Source organism: Eleginops maclovinus, chromosome 3 (genome assembly GCF_036324505.1).
Source record: "Eleginops maclovinus isolate JMC-PN-2008 ecotype Puerto Natales chromosome 3, JC_Emac_rtc_rv5, whole genome shotgun sequence".
Lineage (NCBI taxonomy): Eukaryota > Metazoa > Chordata > Actinopteri > Perciformes > Eleginopidae > Eleginops > Eleginops maclovinus.
In genome coordinates, this window is record NC_086351.1 from 13,694,536 (window position 1) to 13,703,452 (window position 8,917).

Sequence of the window (8,917 nt, forward strand, 5' to 3'; positions counted from 1 at the left end):
GACAGTGGCAGCTCTTGTAGCTTGAAATCAGGACGATCACATTACCCAGTGCGCAATCATCAGACTTGAACATTTCTGTTATATCGAGATAGCGAAATAATTCATTCGTTATCACCAGAAATAGAATTTTGTTATGTCGAGAAAACTAAATTAATTAATTCAGAAAACAATCTTTGTTATATCGAGATAACTAGATAATTAGTAGTTATCACGAGAGAACAATCTTTGTTATATTGAGATAACGAGATAATAAGTAGTTAACACGAGAGAACAATCTTTGTTATATTGAGATAACAAGATAAGTCGCTATCACGAGATAACGAGTGCATAAAAAAGAAAAAAATCCATGGCCATTCTCGGCTTCTGTAATAAACCACAGGGGTGAAGGAAAATAAATGTGTTTATTGTTGATAGCAATACATTTGCTATCATGTCAAGGAATGTTCAAAGTAAAATCCTAAATGTGACTTCTGTGTACAATAATCTGCTGATTATTTATTTAGATTTTTCAAGAAATGGTTTGGTCTAGAAAATGTAAGCAAATTGTGGGGGGGAAATGGTGATGATAACATTTATTTTTTCACAAAACAAAAACTCAAAATCAAAAACACAGATATTACATTTGAAATGATATAAAACAGGAAAAAAAGCTTCCAGCTGGAAAAACGGAACCTTAATCGATTGTCAAATCATTATCAATAGACTGGTGTTGTTTAAATCTAGTTGCGTTTGTCTATGAGGACTAAAGTATGACAAGAAATGTGCAAAATAGAAAACAATAAGTGCAGTTTTTATAATCTCACATGTATTTAATTATAACACTATTGAACTAACTCACCGAGTTCCATGTCATAATCTTTGATACTTTGTATTTTCTTATTGACTTTTTCCATGAACAGTCGGGCCTCACTGCCTACCGCAATGTTCAAAGTGTGACCTGTTTAATTCATCATGTTGTTTTCACAGGTGAGGCCTTTGCAGGATGTCATGTCTTTGGAAGAGGAGATTTGGTGCAGCATGAACCACATTCCCATCAACAAGAACACAAAGGAGAAAAACCCTACCAGTGCCAACACTGCCCAAAGAAGTTTAGTCTGAAACATCAACTGGACACACACCGTAGAGTTCACACCGGTAATCACACTGCTTAATCCGCAGTGCAAGATTATTAATGATAATAATAATACAAATAATACCTTAGCCAAAATGACTGTAAACTGTGAAATACATGTATAACTTTAAACTGAAAACTACCTGTAGGATTGCTTATAGTGTCAAAACAGATCAGAGAGAAGTTTAAACTTTAGTTTTAGCCTAAAAGACCATTCCAGCCATTTTCAAAAAGATAGACAGTTAGCTTCAAACCATTACTGGTTATCATCTTCTAAGGGAAACTGCTGTTTTTTTCAGGTTTTTGAGCCACTTAATGGCTGGAGATTGGGGAAACCTGTCATGATCCTTGTTTTGTGTTTTTAGTTTCCTGTTTAAGTTTGAAATGTTTTTCCTCTGTGTGTCTGATCTAGTTTTAATTCCTGTCTTTGGTTTCCCTCCTGTCTGATTGTCTCATTGTTGTCACCTGCTGCCCCTTGTGTTTCTGCCTCCCCTCCCCAGCTGTTTTGTCTTGTGATTAGTCCCTGTGTATTTAGTCTTGTGTTCCTTATCAGTTCGTCGGTCGTTTCTTCCCCAGAGTGTGTTCCTGATGTCTTGTCACCTCCATGTTTGTCCCTGCTGGTTTTTTTCTGTACTCCCTAGTTTATGGATGTAGGTTTTTTCTTGTTTTTTCATGGTCATCGGCTTTGGTTAACTAAAGCTTGCTTTTTGTTGAAACCGTTTGATTGTTTTTTTTACTGCACTTGGGTCCTATTTACCCCCTCCTGACAAAACCTTAAAGTCCATATCCAATTAATAATCTGATGATAGGGTTAGGGTTACATTGTATATTCTTTGTACCTGGCTTTGACTACTACTATTATTGATTACTCACCTTTGGCCTCAACAATACCTTCCAAGATCATGATTATCTTAAATTGTTAATGCTGGGGGCTCAGTTCCTAGAGAGGACAGTTAATATTGTGCTGACTGATGTTAGGTCCAACTGAGTTTCATAACCAAGATCAAGGACAAGATTCTAGCTGAAATTAAGCAATAACCAAAAAGTATATCCCTTTGGTCTAAGCAACGGCTTTCAGGGCGCTGATGGGTTGACCTGGGTCACCTCAGAATTAATCTTTCAATTAAGAATGGAGCAGTGAATCGCAACCAGTTCGTAATGAGGAATGTCATGAATACAAAAAGGAACTAGAGGTCTACGAAAGGTAAATATGTTTACACAGAAACGGACCTTTTGGAGATTTCCGGTATGAGGTGTGCGGAGTAGACGTGCAGGTGGCTCGCTCCCACGACTTAACTTTCAGGTTTACCTTTTAAATTTCTCATTTTTAAGTATTTTTGTTTTCAAAAGTTTAGTGTAACTGTGCTGACCACCTTTTTGGCCTCGACAATGTCTAAAACAAAAAGCAAGCAGGATAAAGACCCGTCTTCCTCGTCTGCTAGTGTTACGCTAGCAGAACTTAGCTCCCTGCTAGCTGAGCACAGGAGCGCAATATCTGCCGACTTTAAGTCATCTTTTGAGGCACTGACAACGACACTGGACGGCTTGATCTCGACTGTAGCGGGCCATGGGGAAAGGATCGGCTCTCTGGAAGACAACTCTAATGAGGTGGACCGTCGTCTCCAACATTTAGAGAATGCATACTCTACCCTCCAACAAGATAACGTGTTGCTGAAAACTAAGCTGGCCGACCTGGAGGGGCGCAGCAGACGCCAAAACATCAGGATTATCGGCTTACCTGAATCGCTTGAAGGTCCACGACCAACCGCGTTTTTTTCCCAACTACTTGTGGATGTCTTTGGCAAGGAGGTCCTTTCTTCACCACCTGAGCTCGATCGTGCCCACCGGAGCCTCGCACCCAAACCTGCTGCAGGAGATAAGCCACGACCTGTCATCGTACGCCTACACCGCTTTCAAGTGAAGGACCTGCTCATCCGTGAGGCTTGTAGACGAGGTGAGCTGTTCTACAAGGAGCATAAGATCAGACTCTACGAGGATTACAGCAGCGATGTGTTGAAGGAAAGAGCAGAATACAAAAGCTCCATGGCGGAACTCTACAAGCGCGGGTACAGACCGGCTCTCCTGTATCCAGCCAAGCTCCGTATTACCCTCCCCAACGGCGAGAAGACATGGATCCGGTCTGTTTCGGAGGCTGACAAGTTTTTACAGAACTTGAACAAGTAAGCCAGTGACTTGTGTACAATTAACGTTATCGTTAATGTCAATATTATGTGCCTGATGGCGAGGCGCGCTCTTTCCATTTGAGCTTTTTTTCATCATAAATGCTGGCTGTGCGCTAGCGTTGATTGCAGTTTGCGGCTGGCGTACACCTTCCCAAATGTTATCTCCACAGCTACGGGCTGTCTACAGTAGCCTATTGTTAAGAGTATAAACGTTTGACATTCATGTTCCACTGTTTCATCAAAGAGTTTCGTACTTCTAATAGGCTGACATGTTTAGTGTTCGTGTTACACTGTTTCATAATATTTCCAACAGCCTGACTCACAGGCAGACATGTGTTCAAAACAATTCATGGGAATGCCTATTATAATCGTTTTTATGTGGCTTTTGAGGTTAAGATGCAATGCTTTTTTTGAAATTTATTAAGTTGATTAAGTCGTGGGATCAGTGCGATGGATTTTAGGAAGTAGCAAATGATGCTGATGAGTGGATCAGTGAGTTTCACGCTGTTGCTTCTTGCAGCAGCAGTGGGGTTTGGGGTTGGAGTGTGGGTTGCTTGTGGTGTGTTTTTGTCACTGTTTTATGAGTAGTTTTTTTGTGCATCCTGTTACTGTATGTTTCTACTATTATTTATGTGCTGCTGCTACAATCCATATGGTTCTGGCTCTGAGTCATAGATGGAGATGGACGGGGGTATTTATGGAGGATGCATCTCCAATCATACCGTCAATCCCTGCATATGGCTAGTACGGTCTCGTTGTCTGCACCAAGCGGTGCAGTTCGATTCACTAGTTGGAATGTTAAAGGTCTGAACTCTCCTGTTAAGCGTAACAAAGTGATCAACCATCTTATATTTCTCAACACTAAAATAGCCTTTTTACAAGAGACCCACCTTAAGCCATTAGATCACGTTAAACTTAAGAGAGGTTGGGTGGGCCAACTTTACCACTCCTCATTTTCAAGCAAGGCACGCGGGGCTGCAATTCTAATTCATAAATCAATTCCCTTCTCAATTTCCACTGTCATTTCAGACCCTAATGGACGCTTTATAATTGTTACAGGTAGAATTGGGGCTAATAACCTGGTGTTGGCAAATGTGTATGGCCCAAATTGGGATAATGAGAACTTTTTTAAGAACTTTTTTTTCTCTCTCCCTGACCTAAACTCTCATCAGCTTATCCTTGGTGGTGACTTCAACTGCTGTCTTGATCCCTCGCTTGATCGCTCATCCAACAGGCCTTATGCTTTATCTAAACCATCTAAAGTAATCCAGCTGTTCATGGAACAATATGCCGTCTCAAACGCCTGGCGTTTTTTTTAATCCTAGCACCAAGCAGTTCTCATTCTTCTCTCCTGTTCATGGAACGTTCTCACGAATAGATTTCTTTCTAATTGATAGTAAACTCCTCTCCTCTGTCACGTCGTGTTCCAACAGTCCCATTGTAATTTCAGACCATGCAGCCGTTGTCATGGATGTCTCCTTCCCAGGCAGATCGCTTTTCCCGCTCCCCCCTGGTGCTTTAATTCATTGCTACTTTATTAACACAATTAACAGTCGTATTGATCTTTTCATATCTACCAATGTCAATCCAGATATATCTGCAGCAGCCATATGGGAGTCATGTAAAGCTTACCTAAGAGGAGAAATAATATCTTACTCTGCTTATCAGAGAAAGATTGCTATGGAAAACAAGGTCACTCTCTCCAAGGATATAGCAGAGCTGCAGTCAAAGTGTGTAGACACACCTGATGCTGATCTTTTCAAAGACTTACTCACAAAGAAGGCGGAATATGACATTCTGGCCTCCAATGAAACAGCACAGTCCCTGTTAAAAACACGCCATAATTACTATGAGTTTGGAGATAAACCAAGTAGGTTGCTTGCTCACCAGATTAGGCAATCCTCCTCATCAATGCACATCGCCCAAATTAACACAGATATTGGACCAACCATTGACCCTCCAACCATTGACCCTCAATCCATTAACGATCAGTTCAAGGATTTTTATGTGTCATTATATTCCTCTGAGTGCCCAGACAACGAAACACAGTACGAACACTTTTTTAGTTCCTTAGATATCCCTACTATCAATTCTGAAGTGGCATCTAGTCTGGATGCACCATTTACAATAGACGAACTTAGGAGTGCTTTAATGTTTATGCAGAATGGGAAAAGTCCTGGCCCTGACGGTTTCCCTGCTGAATTTTAAAAAACATTTGCAGATACACTATCACCGCTTCTACTTAACATGTTCAACGAATCGCTGCAAAATGGCTCACTTCCTCTCACTCTGCGTCAGGCTACTATTTCTCTTATATTGAAAAAGGATAGAGACCCATTGTCTTGTAGTAATTATCGCCCTATCTCTCTGCTTTGTGCAGATGTCAAAATACTGGCTAAAATGCTGGCTAGGCGGCTGGAGTGTGTCCTGCCAACTATCATCTCTGCAGACCAAACAGGGTTTATAAAGAACAGACATTCCTTTCACAATGTCAGACGACTGTTTGATATTTTGTATTCACGAACAACCTCTGACGACCCGGAGCTGGTCATCTCAATGGATGCTGAAAAGGCATTTGATCGTGTTGAGTGGCCCTACCTGTTTTACACACTGAAATGTTTTAGCTTTGGCAATACACTTATATCTTGGATTAAGCTTCTGTATACATCCCCCCTTGCTTGTGTTCGCACAAATAATGACTACTCTGACTATTTCTCCCTCAGCCGTGGTACCCGACAGGGCTGTCCACTCTCTCCATTACTTTTTGCCATTGCCATTGAACCTCTAGCAGTAGCTCTTAGGGCCAGTCAGATGTTGGGCATCTCAAGAGGTGGCATAGAACATAAACTATCTCTGTACGCCGATGACCTCCTGGTCTTTCTTTCTAGACCAGACAAATCTATCCCTATTGTACTGACCGTGTTGAAAGAATTTGGGCAAACCTCAGGTTATAAATTGAATCTGCATAAAAGCGAACTTGTGACAGTTAATGCAGCAGCCTTAGCCCATCCCTTCTCCGAGTTACCATTCAGAACATCGCTGGAGCACTTTAAATATTTGGGTGTATGTGTAACTAAAAACTATTCAGAACTATTTAAACGTAACTTTTCCCCTCTCTTAGCTAAGTTGTCCCAAGACATCCATCGTTGGTCACTCTTGCCTCTGTCTCTCGCTGGTCGTATAAATTGTATTAAAATGAATGTGCTGCCCAAGTTCTTATATCTATTCCAGTGTATACCTATTTTCCTCCCTAAACACTTTTTCCACTCTCTTGATAGCGTAATCTCACAATTTATTTGGAACAAAAGCACCCCTAGAATCAAAAAAGGCACTTTACAAAAGCCTAAACAGTTGGGTGGCCTTGCTCTACCCAACTTCTTACTTTACTATTGGGCTGCAAACATTAGAACAATATTGCACTGGTGTCACACCAGCAGCCAGCCTCCATCAAGGCTGCAGGTTGAAGAAGCCTCATGTAGTCCCTCTTGTCTGTTGTCCCTGCTGTGCCTCCCCCCAACATCGTCACCAACTTCACACTCCAGGAGTGTTGTAGTGAAAAGCTGCCTTAAAATCTGGAATCAGTTCAGGCGGCACTTTGGGCTACAGATAACACCTGTCTCTGCCCCAGTACATTCTAACCCTCTGTTCACTCCATCAGTCATTGACAGGGCTTTTTTGATCTGGAAAGACCTAGGGATTGTTTCAATAAAACAGCTTTACATTAGTGGCATATTTGCTTCCTTCGACCAGCTAACTCAAGCTTTCAATTTGCAGGGCACTCATTTCTTTAGATATTTGCAAGTCCGCAATTTTGTTCGCAATCATTTTCCTGGCTTCCCTACCCTCCCTCCTTCTACTCTTGTTGATACAATACTTGATGTTAACCCTAATCGCAAAGGTTCAATTTCCATACTGTATAATAATCTTATAAAAAAATCAGACAACAACCTCTGATTCGTTGCGCAGCGTTTGGTCTGAGGAGCTTGGTGAGGATATAGACCCTGCCGCCTGGGAGCATGCTCTGAGTTGGGTCCACTCATCGTCTATCTGTGCTCGCCATGGAGTTTTACAGTGCAAAGTGGTCCACAGAGTTCACTGGTCTAAAAGTAGGTTAGCTCGTATCTAGCCTGACATTGACCCAAACTGTGAGTAAATTGTCTCTTTGTTGATACCTTGTTCCACAGTATTCATCTGTGTATCAATCTCACTCCATGTAGGAGGTGTATTGTATCTGTTATGCTCAAAATCTCATAAATAAATCATAAAAATAAAAATAAAAGAAACAGACCTGTGAATCAAGGAAGTCTGAAGTTGGTTTTGGAACGTGTTCTGGATTTTCTGGAAAATCCCTTACAACAGTTTCCGTAGAAGTGATGAATCCACCTCGAAACAGCAAAAGTGCCATTGATGTGTCTCCAGTCATAGTTATGAATCTGGGTTTGAACAAGTTCTGTAATGCCAGATTTCTCTATACATAAAATGTGGTAGGAAAATTCCACAAGAGCATCCTCAAAAAGTACTGCTGGGTCCATCGGTGGTTCGGTCGTTCTGTCAGGGTTGGGGAAACAGGACCCAAGTGCAGTGAATCAAGGGGAGGCAGGTAAGGGGCCAAACAAAAAGCAAGCTTCATCAAAAGCTGTTGACAAAAGCACAAAGCAAGGGGAACACAGGACATGAAAAACACTTAGCTTCAGACATGAAGGGTGACAGGAAAAGGCAGGTAGCATGGACAAGATCAGGTGAGAAATGACGACAACCGAACAACAGACAAAAGGGAAACAGGGACTAAATACACAAGGGTAATCACAAGACGAGAGACAGCTGGAAGGGGGAGGAGAAACACAGGGGCAACAGGTGAACACAATGACACAATCAGGCACAGGAGGGAAATGCAAACAGGAAGTGAAGCTTAACATGACACAAGAGGGGAAAACATTTCAAAATAAAACACAACACAAGGACATGACTGATACGAAACAAGGATCATGACAGACTGTAATTTAACATGTCACAGAATAAATTACACCCTGGCCGGCAGGAGGAGCCCTCAACTCCTTAAAATAAATTCTAGCTTGTAAGTAGTTCTTTAAACACTTTGCTATAAGAACACCCAGTTGTGACAAACAATACAACTCTGATGGTATTTTTTAAATGTAGCTTTACAAAGTCAAACACATATTTTACAAACAATGATTAACATTTCTAAAGGAAAGCTGTTAGTAGAAAGGAATAGCATAGCTGGAGCTAAGCGCTATCATCCTGCTGCAGTCAACTCCATCTGTGTTTTGATTTACAGGAAGGGATGCAAAGGTTATCCAAAAGCATTACTAAACAGTAAAGTGAATGTTTGGACATATTCCACTAAAAGCTTGAGTTGTACTAAACACAGGAGAAGACTTAATGGTCTCAGTATGACTCAACTGATTTTAAAATGTGAGTTTCACATCAAGGTGCAGTATTAGTATTAGTAAAAACAGTGTGCTTTTGTGACCTTCATGGATAAACCATTTCAAAGGTTAAAGTCGACCAATTCATCACTGTTTCACTTTAAACCAAACACTTCCCAAAAATGTAATGACTATTTTCCAATGACTTTATGTTTTTGAAAGTTTAGAAACATTGT